The 12,950-nt window shown below is 39.9% G+C and overlaps 1 non-coding gene across 1 annotated transcript; it reads left to right on the top strand.

Annotated features, from left to right (window-relative positions):
* The first annotated feature begins 11,758 nt into the window (after positions 1-11,758).
* TRNAD-GUC (transfer RNA aspartic acid (anticodon GUC)) lies at positions 11,759-11,830 on the top strand. Its single transcript has one exon. It is a non-coding gene; the product is annotated as a tRNA-Asp (tRNA).
* The last annotated feature ends 1,120 nt before the right edge of the window (positions 11,831-12,950 follow it).

Here is a 12,950-nt window from a genome sequence, read left to right as displayed (position 1 = left end):
CATATCTTGGATCTCTCCAACTAGGATTTTGTTTACTTTTTAAGCAAGTAATGTATTCATTAACAACAATCTTGCATATGCAATCAGCAGGAACTTGTATCTTCTGCGACCTTATTAGTGCACATTACTATTCACAGCATACATGATGTGTGTCTTGCAGATCTAAAATACTACTGACTTTTGAAAACTTAAAATCTCAGGGGAAAATGTTGATGCACATATTAAGAATGAATATTCAGGTCTGAGAATCTAAGATTCTGCATTGTCTTATATTCTGTGTCAGTGTCATGTTATACAGTGGATATATAACACTAATGTTGAGATTCTGCAACATTTCACAGGTATTCTGAACTTACTTTTTAGTAAGCATCATGGTAACTCCAAGGGCAAGGGGGAATCAAACCACTGAACCTTCTTTCATAGAACCAAAGGACAAATTACACAGCCAGTAAGAAAATGGAGTTCATTAGGACCGTATGGGTGCAATTAAGGATAGAATCTAATTAGTTTAATAGATACTTTAAAATAATAGATACTTAGTAATAGATAGTTTAAAATCTGTTGATAAAATCTGTCCCTGCAGAGTTGGCTAGCAAAACATATAGACACCATTCAGGATTCAGTTCATATTTAAAGATCTAAAATTAGAATGGCATGCGCCGCTGCTATGACCGCTGCACAGTGGTGAATTTCAGCTTGTTTCCTGCAAGCTCTGACCAGGGAGCTGCAATCGTGGTCGCTGGACATTGACTGGCATGCAAGAGAGCCTGTGCAGTCTGCCTGGCAACCCCAGACTTGGCAAAAACACCTTTTACACCTTCAAAATGAATGCTGATACTGGATTGCAGGTTGCCTTTTTCTAACATTGTTATGTGAAACAGCACAAATTGGCTAGGAGCTAGGCTGGACGAATCCCTGTTTACACAGCTTGTTACAGACAGGAGGCTAGACAGGGCTTCATCTATCTTTACTTGGCTATAGTGGTGCCAAGACACCATTGGTGAAAATTTTTCTGGATGGGCTTTCCATGAGGTTGGTAAGTGCTGGGCAAGCTCACCCTGCTGAAACTTTCCATCAGATCAGTGAAAGCAACGAAGGAGAGATTTTGCTGTCGACACCTCTGCTAGAATTGTGGAGCTGCCAAGGTCTTGTTAATGTTTCTGAACCAAGCACTCCCACTTCCAGGTGAATTCCCTAGCCCTCAGGTTGGAAGAGCCTGTCTTCCTTCTCTCTCTCTCCTTCCTGCAAAGGGGAAATAATACATTCTTAGTTGCCCAGAGGCAACAACAGAGAAATGGAAAGTGATTCTACTATAAGAACAGCTTGCAGCCTGGAGGCTGCGGGGTTTGTCGGAGAGGTGGATTTCTCATGGTTTGTTGTTTTGAATTTTCTCTGCTTGAGGAAGGAAATAAACTGTCATTTGCTGCTTTTATAGGCGAGTGCTTTGCCTACTTCACTAATAAGTCAATGCTGATGAGGGCAAAGGTAAAAAAGTTTTTCTGATTCTCTTTTGTAAGACATTGACAGCTATGGTTATATTTTCTTTCTTCTTTTTCTTTTTCTTTTTCTTTTCTTTTCTTTCTTTCTTTCTTTCTTTTTTTTTTTTTTTTTTTTTTTTTTTTTTGAAGAGGACAACCTGCTATTGTATATTAATATTCTGAGAAGATTGGTGGGTTCAAGTCTCTTAGGGAATTAAACAAAGAAACTTGTATCTCTAGATTGCATTGTGACACACCAGAAATCAGGTACTAAGGTGCTCAGCAGACCGTTGGTCCTTCAAGATAGGCCCAGAGTAAACTAGTGGCTGGAGAAATTTAAAGTACAAAAATGAGAGATGCTTGAAGCATAGATGTCTCCTGGATTTGGGTTCAGCTCTTCTGCTGCTTTGAAATTCATATTTTTTGCATTAAATACCTACATTCTTCCCTTGCCATGCTGAGGTGCCCAAGCCTTTCACTGCCTCTACACCTCGGTTCCTCTTAATTACGACTAGTCAATGCCAACACTGCTTGTAGTTCTTCTGCTTTGTTCTGTTCCTTGTTCTAGTAGGCCATGAACCTTCCGTTGTGCACAGCAACTCACTGAGCCTGGTTAGTATTCATCTGAACAACCTTTGCAACTTAGAAATCAGCTATTTGTTCTAAACTAGCTGTGGAAAATGGTAGGTGTCTTGAAAGGCTAATTCATTCTTCTTTCAGATGACATTCATGCCAAGGATGGCATGAATGCTGACCTCTCTCCATCTACTACAACGTGAATCTAGGTGACCAACTTAGGCTGAACACTTAAGTTTAGCTGGATAAACATAACATAAATATCACCTTGTAGAGGACCGGTTCTCTACATGCGGTTTTGTCTCGACATTGCTGCTGCTGCTGCAAAGCCGCTGCTGCCAAGGCGTGTCGGGCAATGCCGTGCCGGCACCCCCGGGAGCTGTCCGTGAGGTAAACAACCTCGTGCACCTGCACGAGGTAAAAAGGGCGCGAAAAGGGCAGAAGGTCATTTCTAGGGCACAAACCGCACGTACTCATTTGCCATCTGCGCATGAGCAGAAGACCCCCAGATGCCCCAGCCCGTTTCTGGAAGGTTCCGAGAGGGCGGACTGCGCATGACAGTTAATCTGCATGGGAAGTGAGGAAGCACCTCCCGGAGGTGGGGCAAGAACCTATAAAAACTGCAGACTGTGTGAGCTGGGGGGGGCTTGCTTGCGATGACTGAGGAACTCGAGCGGAGTCAGCGGAACCAGACGGGAGCTTCCCGCCGCTGCCCCCCCCCCCGCCACCGAGACTCCCAAGAGAAGAGGACCAACGGGACGCCGCTGGATCCACGGGTGGTGATATCTATCTTTCTCTCTCTGTCTCTCTCTCTCTCTCTGTCTTCCCCTTTTCCTCTTTTTTCCCTAAACATGTGACGCGGGACGTGTCTAGTTAGTTGATTCCATTTTGCCTTAATAAATCTTAAAACTGGTTGGCTGGTGTCATTTCACCTTAATTCAGTCCAAGGGCATCACGAACTTGGTCGTTTGGCCCCAAGGGGAGGGAGGTCATCCTGAACGACTCCCTTCGGGCTGCGACATTGTTTAGCTGGATAAACATAACATAAATATCACCTCTATATGAGAATCTTGGTCCTTGAGGACAGTATTTATAGTGGCTTAACAGTCACTTCTTATCAAACTCAAATGAAAAAGATACTTCTTTAGGATTATCATTTTTCCTGGATGCTTCCTCTGATGCTGGCTGTAACTTAGGGTTTTAGCTACACGCTGGCATAAAGCTCAAAGTTTGAAAATTATAGTATTCTTTAGATTCTTTAAAACTTTAGCCAAAGAAGTGGATTTACATGTTTTGTTATTGATTTTCAAAAATTCTCCACAGAATTTCTCTGAAGATAGATCTTACTAGATTTTGGCTGATTCTTTGATCATTCAGATGCGAGCAAGTTCTAATGAATCTAAGTCCTACATTATAATCGGAAGCCTCAGCAAATGATAAAGCTTTCTCTTCATTATACTTGGTATCTATAGTGTTGGATATTTAGAAAATGTAACTTTCTATAGAAAGTAAAATCATTTGTCATTTTATAGTTTTAAAAATCTTTAGATGTTGTTGTGAGCTATTTTCAATTTATTAAGAGACTGAAATTAAGTATTTCTCTGTATACAGTTTATAACAACTACAGCAGCAGTAGTAGATTTTCTCCCTCTTTCTGTCCCCTCTGTCTGTCTGTCTGTAATCCCTTTCCTCTTCCCCCATAATGAGTGAACTGGACATGAAGGTTTGCAGCTTCATGGAGAAGGACTAAATTAATGCCTTCCACTATAGGAAAGTCAAGTGTACCTGCAAGTTGACTGACCAGCACGGATACTCGTCAGTCAGTGCGTCCCAAACTCAGAAGCAGACAAAGCTACCACCTAACCTGGAAAGCCACTAGGAAAGCTGAGTGGGAACTTGGAATAGAGCATACATGTTCAGGGGAGAGGAAGGGGCATGTGAGATACTTATCTACACGAACTAGCCCTCCACTGCTCATGTTGTTTCATTTCTGCCAGTAAAAATCGGAGAGGAGAGGTAGAGCCTCTATAGATAAAAGAACTATTGGTACGTACATACCTGAGGTTGTGATAGAGAGTGTTAATGAGTACATAATGTCATACATCTGAGATCCAGGAATCAGAGGAGAAAACATGCATTACATACTAAAGAAAGGCAGTATATCATAATAAGTAGAAAAATGAGATGGGAATTTTTATTTAAACAGTCTCTATTCTATTTATCATTACAGTTCTGAAGGGAATCAGGATGTAAGACTGCATTGCTATAGCGGCAGAATATAAATGAAAGGAGATAACATTACTCTATAGGCATGATCAAGAATTCAGATACAGAGAGCAGACAAGACTGGGTTGCCTCTGCTGCATATTTTAGTTGTACAGCAAGGCAGTTTAGGAGATCCCAGACCTCATGTTTGGCTGCTTGTCCCTTTTGTATCAAACTGTCTTCATCACTGAGAGCTGTGGCGCTTTATTTGCATCAACTTCAGACATGGGGAGGATTTTGTACTCATGGAGAGAATAGGACTGTACATATATATTCAATGGTAGAACCAAATGGCACATACAATTGTACATGCAGTTCCTGTCCTGCAAAAGGAAGAGGAATCATCGGTGGGATTAGTGGAAATACTTCATCAGGTTCTGCACCGTAGCATAGGCAGTGATGGGAAACTCTCGGGAATTTAGTCCTCAGGGCATCCCAGGATCCCTAACATGGATGAAGTTCTGAAGATACCTGTACCCTATGCTCTGTTACACTTCACCATCTTCTTTCTAAAACAAAAGTTTTCAAATTTCTCAAGGTCAGTCACTTGTTCTTTAAGTGTCTGTCTGCTCAAGCAGCTGCAAACTGAGAGGCTTGAACATGACACGGTGATCAGCAGAGCAGGAAGTGAAGAGAACCACAAGCTGGTCAAAGAAAACAAAGACTGCAAATGTCTGCATTGTTCAAAGTATGAAAGCACTCTAGAAAACTGGAAAAATAAATTCTGCCTTTTTCACTGTGTGGGAGTTGAAGTAACCTTCAAAGGTTCCTCTCTGAAGAATGTCTTAGAAAGTGGCATAAAGATTTGGAAAGAAAAAATTAGATAAGGAGACTTCCTAAACTAAAATCTGTTTAGGATCTGTGACCTTCACATTTCTAGAGACTAAATTTGTGGCTGCTGGCCTCAGTCAAGCTAACCAGTAATTTTTTTCACTGTCCTAGAGTTGAAGACCCTCTTCTATCAATGAAAAATACTGAAAAATTCCTTCACTTTGAGAGCCTCAATTTAGAGGAAGACCCCCATTTCATTATTTTTTTCCAGAAATCAGCGTATCACAAAACACATTATTCTTCCAATACTGTATATCAGTGATTATAAGGATGAAAGTATCCATGGCAATAAAGATAAAAATACAGGGGAAATTAGACTTCATTGACAACATCATTTCCATAACAATCATGCCTTGACAAGATCTATAGAGATAAATATGAGAGACTCCGTTGCTTTGTTTACCGTATTTTTTTAAATGAAGCCTAGAAGCAGTGAAAGGAAGGAATAGAGGCTTGGAAAATTAAATACAAATGATCAATTATTATCAGTGTATATTCTGAGTAGTAAATGCTTTCATGGAATGATCAACAGGTCTGCAAAACTGTCTTCCAAATGTTAAGCTGTCAAACTGACAGTGTCACTGCACATCTGGAATGCTTATGTCATTTGTTTTCTTTCTGTCTGTTCACTGTGAATCACAGATATTAAAGATGGACAAAAAAACAATTACAATAATCTGCTTCATCTCATGTCACATTAGGATTGTTTCCTGCAATGTTTTATTTCATATTTTTTCCAGTATGCTCATATATATCCCTGGAGATGAGGATTCTATTATTCCCTTTACAGACTATTCCACAGTCCAATAGACCTTATCATTTTTAGGATATTTTTTGCTGATATTCAGCCTAAACTATTCTGTTCTTATCCTGTTGTTATTACCTTGTGACACTTAAAGTAATTCTTTTCCCTCTTGGGTATTCATGCACTTCAGCTGTTTAGAGAGAGTCATCATGGCTCCCCTTCTTGGTTTTCTCTTAACACACATATAAGCAGAATATATATTGAGTGTAAAAACATCATAAAAGACCAGATTTTAAACTGAGCAGGAATCTTAGCACAGCTCGAGTTGAGAGACCTCTGGTGACTTGCAGTGGCAGATAGTTTAGCACTTTAAAGTATTTAATATGATGCTATTAGTGCTTTTAGCCAATGCAGCTATATTATTTTGGTGTGGTATATACATAAAAAATATTTCATCTTAGTATTTTTCTTGCATAGTACCTTCTCATAAAAAGAATAACTTTGCTCAGAAGATTTGCTCTGAAGATTTAATAAACTTTCATACATTTTAGACAATACTCATCAATAAAGTATTTGCTGTAATTGTTTTTTATGATAAATCCTTGTACATTTATGCACTGTTCTTTTTCAAACATCTTTGTATGATTTATTTATCTTAATATATTAAACCTCAGAATATTTTTCTCTGTGGGAATTATCAAATTATTAGGTTAGAGGCTTCCACTGATAGACAAGGGAAACCGAGGAACAGGGGAGAAAGCTATTTCCTCAACCAATGACAAATTTGAGATTGGAGCATAAAATGCGTACATTAAAGTTCATATATATGTTCAAATATGACAGATAAATTATTTAACAGTGAAATCTCACTCTACCTCTAATTTCCAAAAGTACTTCTGAAATCATTGTTTCTCATCTTAACATGAACTATGGATGCTGGGAAGCTTTAGATGCATTTATCCTAGGTCTTTGCATAGTGAAAAACGGTCTTCCTAGGACACTATTAGAGTCTCAGACTTTCGAACTGTAATCCTACCTTTACCTGTGAGGTTGTTTGGGGTGGTGAAGTAACTTCTCTTTGTTGGGCTGGAGTAAAATCAACAGGCATCAGGTGCCTCAGGTGAAAGCTGTACTGTTAGGCCAGTGCAAAGCTGAGCTCACGTTCAAGCCATAATCTACCAATCATCCAACCTTCCTATGAGTGGGTTTTGCAGGCTCAGCAAGGAGGGACACTCCAGCACTGCAGAGGGGCTTGCTCAGATTAGGATTTTATTCTTACAAGCAATGTGGACACAACCAGTTTGAGCCATGTGGCAAGGAAAATTTGGGAACACAGCTGGGTTTGCCTGGCAAAGACAATATCTAGATATAGTCTGCTGTGCTTAAGTGCTTCGATAAACCCAATAAATATGGACCTCTTTTCATCTTAAGGTGCTCAAATTCCTGTGTAAATCCAGCCCTTTGTGCAGCTGTTCCCTTACGGTATTGTAAAAATTCACTTATTGTCAGTGGGCACTGTCTGAAGATGGCCTATGGAAATGATAAATGTTAGCAGGGCTCAACAAGACCTTACACATCAAAATGTCACTGATTCAAAACTAGTAAGCAGTTCCCACTATGAGAAACCTCCACGATATGTTACGATGTCTAAATCATATTCCAAATACAATCTGCAATGTACAGTGGAGAGCTAATTAACTTGCTATTATTAACAGTAATTATTGTGGAGTTTAGTCCTAGGCAAAAAATCTGTTTGGTCTGCTGTCAGAAAAGTTATACCGATGGCATTTTTAATTCAGAGCCTTGTCTTCTTGCTATTTGCTTTTCATTTGCACTAGAAACACTCTGGGAATAAAAAAAGTCCTTTGGCCTCTTGTTTTGCCGCACAGTTCTAACCCTGGAGATATATAGTACCCCACAGGCTACTGCCAGGGGTATGTTACTGCTCAATTTTAGTATTAAACACAATGTTAAATCATGTTCTAAATAATGATGAAGAATAGCTGTTACATCATCCACAGACTCAGGTTAAGCAGTTTGTGTGTAAAATTCATGCCAGATGGGATACAAAAACCTGTTGAGTGACACTGCTTTATTAGTAGAAGAGAAAAGACAGCATATATAAACAGGGCTGGTGTCTGAAGGCATTACAAGGCTTCACAGAATGTATGTAGGTGGGATTGTTGATCAGGGGTACAATGACGCAATGTGAAAGATAATCAAAAGACTCTTTCCTAATGGTAACTGCAGAAAGAACAGATAAATTTAGATAAGTACATTCTTCAAACACTCCTGGAACAGGAAGGGGGAGAGAGACGCCCAGTAAATGAAAAACGTGGATTAAAGAGGAATCAGATGTCACCTGAGGTCAGCTTTGTGACTCTTGTAATGGCATTACATGGTTTGACTGCTTCGGTTGGACAACAATTTCAGGAGTTTGGTCTCCAGTTGATCTGATTTCAATAACAGCTATTTCTGGTATGAAATCATGTCCTATGTTCTCCACCTCAGCTCAAGTGGGGGACAAAGCTTCTGTGGGATATCAACAAGTTATACTTTTCCTTCAGGGGTCAAAACTGTGTCAGTACTGGTCTGTGGTGCAGGTGTTTCCTCTTACAGTCATCCTTGTTTTCCAAACTCTGTTACGTACTAGTACAATCTTGTATGTCAGTTCTCTACCTCTAACATACCATCAGTCCTTGCCAATTCTAGTGCATCTGGAATAGATAAGAGAAAACAGATTTTTTCTAGCACTGTGTAATGCACAGCTTCTTTACTTCAATCTATTCCTCACCCTGGTGAGAATTCAAGGTAGAGATTTTAATACGGCCATTTTGGTTGCTTTGTGGATTGGGTGGAAAAGACTTGTATCTATGGGACTACAATTCCTGTTTCATTAAGAAGCCTTTAGAAACCAGATCTTAAATTTGTGGCAATACTGATAGGATAATGTAAAATGCTTGTAAATGTAAATGTAAATGAAGTAAAATGCTTGTGAATGAAAACAAAAGAATCCCATCTGCTTTTCTGAGGCAAGTCCCTGCTTTGCGTTATATAATATTACACATTGCACTTCTGTTTGTCTTTTAATCCATGAGCTGGAGGTAATGGATAAAAATGGCTTGCAGAAAAATGTGCCAGAAGGAGCAAACACAAACAGGAGCAAACAGTACTACCAGATCCATCTCCAGGACCAGGGGTCTATTCTGCTGATCCCATGCAAATGGAGTTCAGCTAAGGGTGTCAGACTGCATGTCCAGAGCAGTCACAGCTAACTACAGACACCTTGCTGAGGAGCTGACATGAAAAGAGCAGTTTTTCTAGCACCTTCATACAGCCAGTGAAGGATGGACACCCCCAGGGCGTGACTCAACCCACCTAACTCCTGCATGGCTCTTGGGAGCTGCTTATCTTTCTCTATTGATTTTACAGGAACTGAAGACAAGTAGCGTCATTTATATTAGATGTCTAGAAATAGATGAGATGAATCTGAGCTGAAAAGTGAAACGGGCAACTCAGACAAATAATCTGGAATGGTGAGACAGCAAAATGATAAGAACAAGCAGAAATAAATATCAGTGTCTCTTGGTAGCCTGGAATGATCTCTAGCCTCTAGGAGAGATCCAGGCTTTTTGGAGGGGTTAATGAAGAGCGCTGGACAATATCTCCAAGAGCAGGTGCACTCAGGACATCTGTGGAGTCCAGTGAATAGGAGCAAGGTGTTATGAGTTCAAGGACAGAATTTATAGTCTGTGGTATTTAGAAAGTGATTTACTAGCAGAAAAGATTTGAAACAAATAAGCACTGAAGTCCCATAGCAATGAACTTTGAATTCTTCCCAGACTGTTAATTAACATTTATTACATTCTTTTTTGAGGTACTATATTTCACTCTCACAAGTGCTGAACAGGAAAGATTATGGTTTTTAAATACCTATAAGGATAGAAAAACTGAGGGTTACTCTATCATTTGCATGAATTAAAGCCAGTTCAGAGAGAAACGTGGCATGATAGAAGCTCACAGAAAGGAAAGTCTGTTTGAAACTATCTTCAGAAATACAACACAAAGTTCATGTGCTGCTAGTCCCATGAGCGCTCTTCTCCAGCAGAAAAGGGCCCTCAGTTTTTCTCTAGACAAACCTTTCCTGCATGGGGCTAAACTGGTATCTGTGCAAAAGGCAAGACCACACTTACTGCTGGCAGGAGAGAAAACACAGCTGGAGTCAAAGGACTTAACTTCTGTTGAATGCAGTCAAATTAATTCTGATGTATTTTGTTATGAGATCAAACTCAGGTGTAATAGTTCTGATGGAACTAAAATGTTTCCAGTTACCTCAGTAGCATTTTGGATCACGAACTGAGAAGCAACGATGACCTACTGATACCACTCCTAACTGTTTCATTCTGGATTGTTTTAAAGCAAAAAAGAGCTACTGTTCTCAAGTGCCCTGACAAGTGGTAGGTGAGTACCAATGTGGTTAGAGTAAAGATGACTGTCTGCTAAAGTAATAATGCTTGAATTTCCATTTAAAAGTATTTCAAGACATATCTGCCCAAAGGGGTGAAAAAATTCTTTTTGCAGTTATAAATTTCTCATTCTTACTTCCCTGGAGTCTCATAGGAGTGATGGAGAACATAATACAGCAGTTAGGTTCTGCAGCTAAATTCCTCAGCAGAGATGTGTATTGTAGCAGGCAAAAAAAATGTGTTTTTCTATAGTTGTAAAAAAAAATACAGAAAACTACTGGCAAAATCTTGTATAGAACGTAGATGATCCCTATGATGTTTTATACAAAAAGTAGTGAAAGACAGCCATATAAAGCTAATCAAAGTCACCTGGCAATTTCCATTTACAGGGAACATCCTTTAGCATTGTACCTCAGTGGATCTTGACCTGTATTAGTCTGAAGATGCACCACTTCACAGTAATATATTTTAAAAGCCTTTTAAAAATTATTGTCATTTGTTCGTCATGTTATGCAGGTGGCAAAATGAATTATGTTTAATTATGTAAATTGAATGTTGCAATATGGTTGATAAGGGAAGCATCTAATACAGCAACTACTTTGAAAGTCTTACCTAATTGTTATGTCAGTCTGACTTGTTTGTTGAGGCAGCTGACTTCATTCCGCTAAGACTTACTGTATCTGCTTTCAGTTGTCAATTTCTAAGCTCCATCTCATGGGGAAAAAAGCCCTTTTCAAAATATGAACCGTATTTTGTATGTGAATTGATTAATTCAGATGAATGGCAGTACAGAATCTTAAGAAAAAATGAGCTCTGACTTTGACAAGACTTAATAATATTACTCTTTCAACATACTAGTATTCTTCGTTTTCTTTCTGATATTTATTTCCTTTTGGAAGAAGAGTGGGAAAAAAAAGAAAAATATCAAAGGCAAGTAAACCCAGATTTGTCACAATGGATTATTTTGCTTTTATTTGGGCCTTTAAAAATTATATATTTAATAAGATAAAATTACAGCTTTTCTTTCACCTGACCATTTCATTTCAAGGTTACAATGTAGCATTTTCTGAATGTCATAAAATAATAGCCAAGATTCTGTGAAGCAATTAACGCTAAGTAAAGTGAGAGTGGCATTGCAACAATGAAGCTTTCATTTTGAAATATCAGCTTGGTGAATACTCTTGAAAGGAATTAGAGAAGATATAGTAAAAATGTCTCTGAGTGTCTAGGCTTCAAGTTAAAGTTGAAAGCATAGGAAAGTAGGAATTTGATCACTGCCTCTTGTGTTCATTAAATTCTGTATTTTCTATATGGGTATTGCTTCACCAACAGGTTTTCCTCTTAGAAATGAGGTGCCATTTTACCCTCCAATCTTAAACTATCATTGATGCATTAGCTCCTCGTTAGTATAGTGGTGAGTATCCCCGCCTGTCACGCGGGAGACCGGGGTTCGATTCCCCGACGGGGAGGCTACAAAGTGAGTTTTTCCTTATGAATCCTATGGGATATATGGGATAGGACCCTAGAAGGAAGAGGGGTCCAAGAGAGCTGGTTAATATTCGAGGATCTCTTCCTCCAAGGGTGGTGCATCCCAGTGAGCAGTGTCGAGCAAAGGGGGCAGGAGACCTGCATGGATGAACAAGGCACTCCTGGCAAAACTCAGACAGAAAAAGGAAGTGCGCAGAAGATGGAAGCAGGGACAGGCCACTTGGGAGCATTATAGGAGGGATGTGACTAGGAAGGCCAAGGCCCATTTGGAATTAAATCTGGCAAGGGATGTCAAGGACAGCAAGAAGGGCTTCTTTAATACATCAGTAACAAAAGGAAGACTAGGGAGAATGTGGGCCTGCTACTGAATGGGGCAGGGGCCTGATGACAAATGAAGGCAGAGATACTGAATGCCATCTTTGCTTCAGTCTTTACTGTTAAGACCAGCCCTCAGGAATCCCAGACCCTACAGACTACGGAGAAGTCTGGAGAAAGAAAGATTTTCCCTTGGTTAGGGAGAATTGGGTTAGAGATCATTTAGGCAAACTGGACATCCACAAGTCCATGGGCCCTGATGGGATGCACCCACGAGTGCTGAGGGAGCTGGCAGACGTCATTGTTAGGCCACTCTCAATAATCTTTGAAAGGACACGGAGAACAGGAGAGGTGCCTGAGGACTAGAAGAAGGCTAATGTCACTCCAGTCTTCAAAAGGGCAAGAGGGAGGACCCAGGGAACTACAGGCCAGTCAGCCTCGCCTCAACCTCTGAAAAAATGATGGAACAGCTCATTCTGGATGGCATCTCTAAGCATGTGAAGGATAAGAAGGTGCTCAGCAGTAGTCAACATGGATTCACCAAGCAGAAATCATGCTTAATAAACCTGATAGTCTTCTACAATGGGATGACTAGCTGGGTAGATGAGGGGAGAGTAGTGGATGTTGTCTACCTTGACTTCAGGAAGGCTCTTTGACACTGTCTCCCATAACATCCTCATAGGCAAGCTCAGGAAGTGCGGGATAGATGAGCAGATAGTGAGGTGGATTGAGAAGTGGCTGAAAAGCAGAGTTTGGAGGGTTGTGCTCAGTGAGGTGCAGTCTAGT

This window comes from Dromaius novaehollandiae, chromosome 1, assembly GCF_036370855.1.
Source record: "Dromaius novaehollandiae isolate bDroNov1 chromosome 1, bDroNov1.hap1, whole genome shotgun sequence".
NCBI lineage: Eukaryota > Metazoa > Chordata > Aves > Casuariiformes > Dromaiidae > Dromaius > Dromaius novaehollandiae.
The sequence above is the reverse complement of the archived record's forward strand: the minus strand, read 5'-3'. Positions and strand labels throughout refer to the sequence as shown.